Below are 12145 nucleotides of genomic sequence, written 5' to 3'. Positions count from 1 at the left end.
GTGTACCATTCATGCTATGGGGCGAGGGCTAGGGGAGTGGCCATACTGATCAGCACGAGGACGAGATTTTCTGAGACTAAGACGGTTACGGACCCAGGGGGACGTTATGTCATCATCAGCGGTGTCATAGACGGGTGCTGGTAAATGTGTACGCTCCCAACTGGGACAACACAGGACTACGTGTGACCATGGTAGAAATCCCCAACATTGACACGCACCGACTGATTATGGGAAGCGACTTTAAGTGCGTAGAGGACCCGCTGACCGACCGATTAAACCCCAGAACGGAAAGAAGACAGGCATGACTAAGGAACTGAGAGCATTTATGGAGCAGATGGGGGCGGTGGACCCATGGAGGTTCCAGCACCCGAGAGAAAAATAATTATTGTTTTTTTCACAAGTGTACCGACTTCTTTGCTGTGGGGAAATCGTTGCTTCCAGGAATTACAGGAGCGGAGTACTCCGCGACAGTCATCTCCGACCATGCTCCGCAAACGTGGATGTGAGGTTGGAGACGGGCCGTGCCCAGCGCCTCACATGGAGGCTGGGCATGGAGCTCTGCCCGACAAGGCCTTTCTGCCAGAAAACATCACAGGCCATAGGCAACTATGTGACTAACAACCGGATCGGGGAAATAAGACCATAAGACATAGGAGCGGAAGTAAGGCCATTCGGCCCATCGAGTCCACGCGACCATTCAATCATGGCTGATTTCAACTCCATTTACCCGCTCTCTCTCCATAGCCCTTAATTCCTCGAGAAACCAAGAATTTATCAACTTCTGTCTTAAAGACACTCAACGTCCCGGCCTCCACCGCCCTCTGTGGCAATGAATCCCACAGACCCACCACTCTCTGGCTGAAGAAATTTCACCTCATCTCTGTTCTAAAGTGACTCCCTTTTATTCTAAGGCTGCGCACCCGGGTCCTAGTTTCCCCTGCTAATGGAAACACCTTCCACATTCTGAGAGGTACTAAAGGCGGTGATCCAAGGAGAAATTATAGCCTACAAGGCACGCGGAGATAGGGAAGAGATGGAGGTCAGGCAATAGCTGATCAACTCCATCTTGCAGGTAGACAGAAAATACTCCGAGGCCCCGACCGTAGAGCTGTTGGCAGAGAGGAAAAAGCTACAAATGGACTTTAACCTGCTATACACGAGGAAAACAGTGTACCAACTCCGCCAGACACGGGGGAACTTTTATGAACACGGAGAAAAGGCTGGCCACCTACTGGCTCACCAGCTGAGAAAGCAGGCAGCCACGAGGGAAATTGCCCAGATAAAGGATGGCAGAGGCAGACTGGTAGCGGAACCAAAAGAGGTCAATCAAGTATTTGAGACCTTCTACCGAGGACTGTACGCCTCCGAACTCCCCGATGGGGATGCGGGGATGAAACAGTTCCTCGACAGACTGGAAATGCCAGTTCTGGGGGAATACAGATGGGGGGAGCTGGAAGCACCAATAGATCTTGGAGAAATCATGGAGAGCATCAGCTCCATGCAGGCTGGGAAAGTGCAGGTACCTGATGGGTTCCCGGCAAAAAATCCGCACTGGCCCTGGCCCCACATCTAAGGGACATGTTCACAGTCTCGCTGGCAAGGGATAATTTGTCTCCCATGCTGGTGCAGGCCGCAATCTAACTTATACCCAAAAAAGACAAAGACCCGACGGAATGTGGATCATATAGGCCCATTTCGCTGCTGAAGGTGGATGCGAAATACTCGCAAAAGGCTGGAGAGCTGTGTACCAGAGGTGGTCGCTGAAGACCAGATGGGCTTTGTCAAGGGTAGGCAACTCACTGCGAACATCAGGCGGCTGATGAATGTAATAATGAACCCCCCCCCCCACCAGGAGAGAACACCAGAGGTGATCGTCTCCCTGGACGCAGAAAAGGTCTTTGAAAGAGTCGAATGGAAATACCTCCTCGAGGTAGTGGAACGGTTTGGGCTAGGAGCAGGATTCACTGCCTGGGGGAGACTCATGTACAATGCTCCCAAGGCGAGCGTTCAAACTAACACCACTAGCTCTGAATACCTCCAGCTACAAAGAAGCACAAGGCAGGAAGCCCATTGTCCCCGCTCCTGTTTCCATTAGCAATTGAACCCTCGGTGATAGCCCTATGGGGTGCGAAAACTGGAAGGGCATCCAAAGAGAAGACAGAGAGCACAGAGTTTTGCTCTATGCAGATGACCTGCTCCTGTACACCTCAAAGCCACAGGAAGGACTGAAACCAATCATGCGGATCCTGAAAGAGGTTGGAACCTTCTCAGGTTACAGACACAACCTGGGCAAGAGTGAGGCATTCCCAGTGAACCCAAACGGGGGAGGGACAGAACTGGAGGGACTCCCATTCAAAATAGTCCAAAACTGATACTTGGGGATCCAAATAGCCAGAGACTGGACACAGGTCCACAAATGGAATCTGACCAGCCTGGTGGAGGAAGACAAAAAGGACCTTCAGAGGTGGGGCTCACTCTCGCTCTCCCTAGCGGGGAGAGTGTAGACGATCAAAATGAACGTGCTGCCGAGGTTCCTGTTCCTGTTTAGCTCCATACTGATCTTCATCCCCAAGGCCTTCTTCCAGAAGCTAGATAGCTTAATTATGGCATTTGTGTGGGGGGACAAGAGTCCCCAAATTAACACTGCAAAGGAGGAAAATTAAGGGAGGCCTGGCACTGCCAAACCTGCAATATTACCAGTGGGTAGCAACATTGGAAAGGGTGAGGGGATGGGTGCACAAGCCCAACTCAGAGTGGGTACAGATGGAGGTGGCCTCCTGCAAGGGAACGACCCTCCGGGCCTTGGCCATGGCAGCACTCCCATCCCCCTTGACGAAATACACATCAAGCCCAGTGGTAATGGCCACATTGAAAACATGGGGCCAGCTAAGACAACATTTTGGACTGACTGGGATGTCCCCCATGGCCTCCATCTGCAGTAACCACAGATTCCTGCCAGCTTTGCTAGACGCAACGTTTAAAAAATGGAGACAGGACGGGGAACGCTGACAGTTAGGGACTTCTACGTAGGGCACAGACTAGCGACGCTGAACAAACTGACTGAGGAATGGGAATTGCCTACAGGACAGAAAATGAGACATTTACAAATAAAACATTTCCTCCGCAAAGAGACAGTAGGATACCCCAGGGCCCCGGAGAACACACTATTAGAGGACCTGATGACCACGGACGGTAAGGAGGATGGACTCTGTGGGAAAATATACGGATAGCTACTGGACAGAGCCCGAACACCACTGGCCGAAACCAGATGGAAATGGGAGGACGAATTGGGGACAGAAGTGGGGTGGGGTATCTGGAGCGAAGCACTGTGCAGGGCCAACTACACCTCCTCCTGTGCAAGGCTCAGCCTCACACAGTTCAAAGTGGTGAACAGAGCACACCTGACCAGAACTCGAATGAGCAGTAGGTGGAGGATAAATGTGAACGGTGCCAGAGGGGCCCGGCCAACCACACCCACATGTTCTGGGCATGCCCCAAACTTGCCGGGTTCTGCACAGCCTTCTCTGAGGCAATGTCCATGGTTCTGGGGGTGAGGGTGAAGCCGTGCCCAAATGTGGCAATCTTCGGGGTATCAGAGCAGCCAGAACTACACATGGGGAAGAGGGCCGATGCCCTAGCTTTCGGTTCCCTAATCGCATGCCGGAGTATCCTGCTCGGCTGGTGATCAGCAGCACCACCCACAGCTGCTGACCTTTCGGAATTTCTCCACCTGGAGAAGATAAAACACGCCATCCGAGGGTCGGAGGAAGGCTTCCTTACTGCATGGGGCCAATTTGTCGGTCTGTTCCAAAACCTATTTGAGCCCAACAACAACCACTAGAGGGAGAACTGGAAGGATTAGAGAGGAAAGAAAAACAAAAGACAAGGAGGAACGGCAGGAACGCACATCTCAGGGGGGAGGGGTGGAAAAGGGGGCAGAGTATCTGAGATGGGCAAAATGGGACAACAGGAGGAGGGGGTGTGTAGTAATCACCACTGCTGTAAATATTAGGAGATGTGTGGTAAGGCCCTGTACTATAGGTACGGGGGTAGTCCCTCCCTGCTGGCTCCGCCCAGTAGGCGGAGTATAAATATGTGTGCTCCCCACACAGCAGCCATTTCGCCAACTGCTGTAGGAGGGCACACGTCTTAGTGTCATAAAGCCTCAGTTGTATTCAACTCTCATCTTTGTGCAATTGATCGTGCATCAGGGGGTAACTTGCCCCCCCCCCCCCATCCCCCCACTCTTCCACAAAACAAAATCGGCTGAAACCGATAAAGGAAGAAGAGAAGAGGGGGGAGTAAGGGAAAGCGGGAGCACCCCCACCCCCGTATCGACCAGGGAGGATAGCAAGGGGGGGGGAGGGCGGGGGAGTTGGGGAGGGGTTAGGGAAAGGGGGGCTAGTGGAGGTGCGGGGGGAGGACACGGCGAATTAGACAGCAGCAATCTGTAAATAAAGTAACGTAAGATGAAAGCCTTTTTGCGTTACCCTGTACAATAAATAAACACAAACGCCAATGGTCATAATGTTGAAAATGCCAATAAAAAGATTTTTAAAAACAAAAAAACTCCATTGCCTCCTCCGGAGTTCCAAAATAATATTCCCAGCCGTTATGGGTCACCCAAAGGTAGGCTGGGAACAGCATCCTGAACTTCACCTCCTTTTTAAAGAGGGCAGCCTGGGGCAGCGCGGTGGCGCAGTGGGTTAGCCTTGCAGCCTCACGGCGCTGAGGTCCCAGGTTCGATCCTGGCTCTGGGTCACTGTCTGTGTGGAGTTTGCACATTCTCCCCGTGTTTGCGTGGGTTTCGCCCCCACAACCCAAAGCTGTGCAGGTTAGGTGGATTGGCCACACTAAATTGCCCCTTAATTGGAAAAAATTAATTGGGTACTCTAAGTTTAAAAAAAAAAGAGGGCAGCCTTGACCCGGTTGGATCCGGCTCTCTTCTTTGCCAGTTCCGCACTCAGGTCCTGATATACCTGAAGCTCGTTGCCCTACCAGGTACATCTCCTCATCTGCCTCGCCCACTGCGAGATCTTCTCTTTGTCCAAAAGCCGGTGTAGCCTCACCACCATTGCCCTCGGCGGCTCATTTGCCTGCAGCTTCTCCATAAGCGCCCCATGTATTCAATTGACCTCCAAGGGCCGGTCGAAGGCCCCTGTGGTAAACCACTGTTACTGTATTATATATATTGTGGTAAACCACTGTTACTGTATTATATATATTGTGGTAAACCACTGTTACTGTATTGTATATATTGTTTGTTGTCTCTGCTGGCTCCGCCTGTGGCTCCTCCCCTCAGGCTCTGTATAAAGGTGGCCGACCTCTGGCCCTGCCCCAGTTCGGGATCAGTTGCCAGCAGGTTTTAGTTTAGTTTATTAAAGCCACAGTTTTGTTCCGAGGGTACTGTGTCACAACCCTTTCGGTACAGGGCGTAGAGTATGCTAATTTCAAGCTCTCCGTCCTCCTTCATCTCTGCGCTGCCCTATTACTGGGTCTTGATTTTCAGTGCCACCTCCGAAGCCTTACCTTGAAGTTCGGTGGACCCCTGCCCCCCCTCACTGTCTTTAGTCTCGCGACCCTTAAGCTCCACCCTCGCTCTTCGCTAACCTCACCCCACTGATGTGCCATCAATTATCACAAAGACGAGTTGTGGAACAAAACTGTGGCTTTAATAAGCTAAATTAAAACCTGCTGGCAACTGATCCCGAACTGGGCAGGGCCAGAGGTCGGCCACCTTTATACAGAGCCTGAGGGGAGGAGCCACAGGCGGAGCCAGCAGAGACAATAAACAATATATATAATACAGTAACAGTGGTTTACCACAGCCCCCACCCCCGTTAGCTTCTCCAACATCTCGGCCACGTAAGAGTCCATTCCCTCGATGCCCTCCGGCATTCCCACAATCCTCGGATTCTGCCTCTGGAAGCAGTTCTCCAAATTCTCCACTTTCTCCTTGAGCCGCTTCTGGGGCTCGCTCAGCATCCCAACTTCGCTGCTACTCATGCTCCCCCACACCCTCTCCACCTTCTGGATGGCCTGCCTCTGGGTCTCCAGCCTCAGCTCCATGCGGTCGATCCCTGCTTTTAGCGGGTCTACCACCTTCGCCAGGTCCTCCTGAAACTCCCTCCTCTGTTGACTGAACTTTTGTTTAGAAAGTCACCCAACTGCTCCGTCGACCATTGGGTGGTAGGGCCGACTATCTACCCTCCGCCATCTTCCCCTGTGTCACACAAAGAGTTTCTAGCTCCTGCAGCTCCTTTCTTCTGTACCCACTTCTGATCCGCGGATCCATCCACCGACCTCACCAGTGGAGTACAGCTTTCCTCCACTGCCTCAGCACCTAAGGTCTAAAATTCCTTTCTAAAATTTCTCTTTCCTCCTTAAGACCTATCTTTATGACCAAGCTTTTTGTCATCTGCCCTAACATTGCCTTACATAACACAATGTCAAATTTTCTTTGGAGAAGTCATATGAAGGGCCTGAGTAGGACATGTTCCTTTTGTCGCGATCTACCAGCTGCATCCGGCCGGAATCAGGATGTAGCAGGTAGATCCCGGGAGAAGCCTCTTCCGGGAGTTACCTGGCTCGCCACGCCTCACGAGATCAAACAGGATCTCACGAGATGTCGTGAGCTGGATCCCGCCCACAATGGGCTGGACTCAGATCCGGCTAATCTGTTGTGGGGATGAGACCCACGGTGAGAATGTGCAAACTCCACACGGACAGTGACCCGGGGCCGGGATCGAACCCAGGTCCTTAGCACCATGAGGCAGCACAGGTAACCACTGTGCCACCCTCAGTCAGGCACACTTTAATATGCACTCAACGGAGTTACCCGAGGTACGGCATCTAACAGCTGCGCCTCAGATACTCTGTGCAAGCACCAGTTACTACTGATCTCCACAAAGGGGGACCCAGAAGATCGGGAGTCCCTAGGTGTGTGGGCTCTAGGCAGGGTGGTACTCTGGCACTACTGATGCCACCCTGGCACCCTGACAGTGCCAGCTGGATACCAGGCTGGCAGTGGCAAGGTGCTCCTGTGGCATTTTGCCTGTGTGGGGGATCGGGCCCGGGGATGCCCTCGCCTTATTAGGTGAGGTGCCGGGGGGGGGGGGGGGGGGGGGGGGGGGGGGTCGATTAACCCCTTATGTATTGGGGGGGTCCGGAGCCTCGTTGTGGGGGGGGGGGGGGGGTGATATCGAGATCGGCAATCTTTTCCTGTGTTCACGAGCAGAGCTCCTCAGTGCAGGAAACGAGACTAAGTTAGGCTTCGGCAGGAGAGGTTCCCACTGAGGCCTCGAAATAAAGCAGAGTCCTGTTAGATAGCGGAGTCTTTCTCGGCGAGTCCTGGGAAACACCCGACTAAACACACTCAGTACGGGACTCTGTTTCATTTCCGTTACATCGTGCCCTATGTTAAAGGAGCTATATAAATACAAGTTGCTGTTTGTCCTCGGGGTGTCTCAAGGTGCTTCATAGTCAATCACTAATACTCGTGGTCACTAAATTAACAGGCAATTTGTGCACAGCAATGTCGTAAAAACAGAAATGAAACCAGCTTTAGTTGTGTTGGTTGAGGGAACAATATTGGCCAGGATAATTGGAGAACTCCCGGCTCTTCTTCAAGATGGTGTCACGGGAACATCTACAACACTTGAAAGAGCAAATGCGACACGGTTTAATGTCATATTCAACCTGCAGGAGTTCATTTTGATGCCTGCAAGATGGGAATGGGTCTCTGTTGATCTCCGATGGCCACCCTTGTGAAATAGCTGCCAATCACAATGTTGAGACACACACATGAAGACTGGTCATTGAAGATCTGTTAATGGAGTTTAGGTGGAACCCTCCTGAGGTTGGCCTGGTTGAAGCCTCCAGCCACGATTGTCAGGGCTTCAGGGTGATTTGTTTCTCGGTTTTTGATGGCGGAGTGTAGTTCATCAAGCACTTTCTTCACTTCCGCCTGGGGTGGGATGTAGACTGCTGTGATGATTAAAGAGGTGAATTCACGTGGGAGGTAAGTTTCCTTCTGTAGTTCTGATTTTGTCTCAGTGCCCCACTGGGGCTATCAAAGTGGGGCACTTGTTAGTTTAATCTAATGATTTTTGGTTGACATAAAAAGAGTCTAAATAGGGGATATGGTTGAAACTGTGGGGGATGGAGTGCATTGTCAGCCCAGGAATGAATTTTGTATTGATTTTGTAAGTTTCCTTCTGAAGTTCTGATTTTGTCACAGTGCCTCACTGGGGACTATCAAGCCCTCCAGTTAGTTTCATTTATTGTTGATCTGTCTGACTTTAAAATAGAATATAAATCGGGGATAGCTGGGAAACTGGGAGGTTGGGGAGGGGAGCTGTGACATTTTTTATTTTTTATTCACTCGGTATACTCTGAGTCTTCCTATAGTCGTTGTAGGATTTTCAAAAATTATTTGCTATAAAAACTGTTGCGAAATGACACTGTGCTGCAAAGTGATTGTATTTGCAACAATTGGAACATTGTTTGCCTTTTGCCGGACAATTTTTTTACTGTGGGTGTGGCCACAGCGTGTTCATGTCATCAAGCTCACGATGTCACTCTCAAAATGGCTACCAGCCGGACATCCGGTGGCACGCACGAATGGAGCGGTCGCGTTGGAGAGGGGCTCCTGCCAGTCCGAGACATTTTGCTGTTTTCTGGGGTTTGCCGATCGAGATTTCTTCCGCCGTTGGGGTCTGAGGGATAGGCGCCAGGTCAGGCCGGTTTGGAGCCTGTCCAACGGCCCAAGAATTGATACACAAAGCACTCCATGTGCAGTCCAAAACGAAAATAATTTCAACAGCACAAGCACAGCATTATCCGCCTCCAACGTTCAGTATCTTCCGTCATCTGCCAGTCTTTTGTCCATGACAAAGTCCATCGCCTCGTCCGGCGATCCAAAATAATGTTGTTGACCCTCGTAGGTGACCCACAAATGAGCTGGGGATAATATTCTGAACTTCACCCCCTTCTTGAAGAGGGCCGATTTCACCCTATTAAAACCCGCTCTCCTTTTGGCCAGTTCCGCACCCAGGTCCTGGTAGATGCGCAGCTCGCATCACTCCACTGGTTGGAGTCACACCTGCTACAATGGAAGATGGTTGTTGTGGTTAGAGGTCAATTAGCTTTGCTCCAGGACATCACTGCAGGAGTTCCTCAGGGTAGTCTGCTAGGCTCAACCATCTTCAGCTACTTCATCTATGACCTTCCATCATAAGGTCAGAAGTGGGGATGTTTGCAGATGACTGCACGATGTTCAGCACCATTCGTGACTCCTCAGATACTGAAGCAGTCCATGTCCAAATGCAGCAAGACCTCCTGCAGGTTTGAGCTGACAGGTGGCAAGTAACATTCGCACCACACAATTGCCAGGCAATGACTATCTCCAATAGGTTAACCATTGTCCTTGACTTTCAATGGCATTACCATCACTTTCAACATCCTGGGGGTTACCATTGACCAGAAACTGAACTGGACTAACAATATAAATGCTGTGGTTACCCAGTATAAATACTCTGGTTACTGGTGCAGGTCAAAGGCAGGTATCCTGCGGTGAGTAACTCAGCTCTTGACCCCTCTCCCCCCCCACCACCAAAGCCTGTCCACCACGTACAAGCCAGGAGTGTGATGGAATACTCTCCACTGACCTCAATGAGTGTAGCTCCAACAATACTCAAGAAGCGCAACACCATCCAGGATAAAGCAGCCCGCTTGATTGCACCGATGTACAGTGGCAGATGTGTGCAGCATCTACAAAATGCACTGCAGGAATTCGCCAAGGCTCCTTAGGTAGTACCTTCCAAACCCACGACAACTAACATATAGAAGGACAGGGGCAGCAGATACTTGGTAATGTGTTTTCTCTCTTTTCCACAAAATAATCGGAGGAGTCTCAGGCATAGAACGATTGTTTACTGACCAATGCTTTAGGAAAACCCAACTTCAGAAATGGACCTCCAGAGCTGACTCTGCCAATGTAAAGAATTAGGTGACATTTACACAGAGTGCGGCTATGCAGGTTACAGCGAGTGCAGTCACATTAAATAAGCCACGTATGTGTGCCCAGGCAGAGTGAGTGTTATCTACCTTCATCCATCTATAAATCCCTCCCTAACCTATTTATTGCCATACCCGGTTGATCTTTTACAATCCCAGGCCAGACCCAACAGTGTCTGGGATACTGTACCAAAACCCCAATATTATAGTTTATTTGTAAGGCTGTGCGGAAGGAATAATTCACTCCAGGAATGATTGCATGAAGAAATAGGGATTTGGTATTTTTTAAAAAGTTATTATGAATACAATATTAAATGCTCAAACTTCACATCCAAAAAGAATAGTTTGCAATTAGCCCTTAAACACTGCTACTCAATTTCCCATTAAATAACAAGGAAACAAACATACAGCTCTCAAAAATCTTAAAATCAGCTTAGCATAGAGTAATAGTTGTTTTATAAAACAGATTAGGTTCCTCTTAGAATCCCTTCAGACTCTGGCTGAATATCTTCTAAAAGCTGGTGTGTTTCAGCTTCTTCATTGTCCCCATACAATGCTTTAAATAGAATTACTCTTGTGTTAACTATCCTATTGTGAGAACATTGTGAACTCAGTGTAAGACAGATCAGACAACTTTTCTCTCCAAAATTATATCCACAAAGGTCTCTTTAAAACTTTCTCAAAATGCTGCTCAGCTCCACCCAGCAATGCCCTCATCTCCCCAAGTTGAAAACCAAATTAACTTTGCAGATTGAAAGTACATTAACTGCCCAGGGACTTTTCTCAGTCAAACCACAGTTCTTTAGCCCAGACTGAAAAATCACATTCCATTGGTCAATTTCCCCTCTGGCTCCCCAAAGCTCCCAGGTCTTTACAAAACAAAATTCTTTTAAAAACCATGACCACTGCAGCCAAACACACTATAATCTCAGGCCTTTAACCATTAAATTGTCCCAATATTTGGAAGCCAATATTCTTAAAATCCTCCATTCGTCTCAGATGTGTCTGGTCCTTAGGTCGAGTTGGAAAACAAATTTGTTAATCTTTATGTTGGCTGTTGTAGATTGTAAAATCCCCTATAATAAGTGCTAATTGTCCTAATAGATTTATATGAATTAATACTAATAATTTGTCTTCCCATAACACTGATAACACCACTACCTGGAGGTTCTCCTCCCTGGAAGTCCCCTCCAAGTCACTCACTGTCCTGATTTTATAGAACATAGAACATACAACGCAGAAGGAGGTCATTCGGCCCATTGAATCTGCACCAACCCACTTAAGCCCTCACTTTCACCCTATCTCCGTAACCCAATAACTCCTCCTAACTTTTTTGGACACGAAGGGCAATTTAGCATGGCCAATCCACCTAACCTGCATGTCTTTGGACTGTGGGAGGAAATCAGAGCACCCGGAGGAAACCCATGCAGACACGGGGATTACGTGCAGACAGTGACCCAGTGGGGAATCGAACCTGGGACCCTGGCGCTGTGAAGCCATAGTGCTAGCCACTTGTGCTTCTGTGCTGCCCTCATATAAAATATTTTGAAATAAAAAAAAAACTTTTATTCGCCATAATTGTCATCATTTTCACCATATAAAGAAAGAAAACAAAAGCAATCAGTGAGGCGAAGGCTAAAATGTCTGTCCCCGCACCTGCCTGCAACTTGGGCGGGCCCGACACTCCGAAAATGGCTTCTAGGTTACCCGGCTCTACATGTAAATCACATATATATTACATCCATATGACAGTACTGCCTCCAGCAACGAGGAGGACAGCGCTATCGGGAAGATTGGGACAACCTTCTTTGCAAAATCTCAAACTTGGAGGTATCTAAACCCTTCTTCCAGTGCCAACCCATAATTCTCTCCCAACTCCTCCAAGATCGCGAATCATCCCCCAAGAAACAGATCCTTCCTATCCTTAATTCCCCTCTCGTCCCCATCTCCGAAACCTCGCATTCATGCTCCCCGCCTCAAACCATGATTCCCTCTATCCCCCCTGACACAGCCCCCAGCATAAAATTGTTGCCTGAACTTGTCATATACACCAGTATATCATGGTGCAGATACACACACACTGATGGACACACAGCAAGACCAATCAACACACACAACACCGCAGCCA

The sequence above is a fragment of the Scyliorhinus torazame genome, chromosome 1 (assembly GCF_047496885.1).
Source record: "Scyliorhinus torazame isolate Kashiwa2021f chromosome 1, sScyTor2.1, whole genome shotgun sequence".
NCBI classification, from domain to species: domain Eukaryota; kingdom Metazoa; phylum Chordata; class Chondrichthyes; order Carcharhiniformes; family Scyliorhinidae; genus Scyliorhinus; species Scyliorhinus torazame.
The sequence above is the reverse complement of the archived record's forward strand: the minus strand, read 5'-3'. Positions refer to the sequence as shown.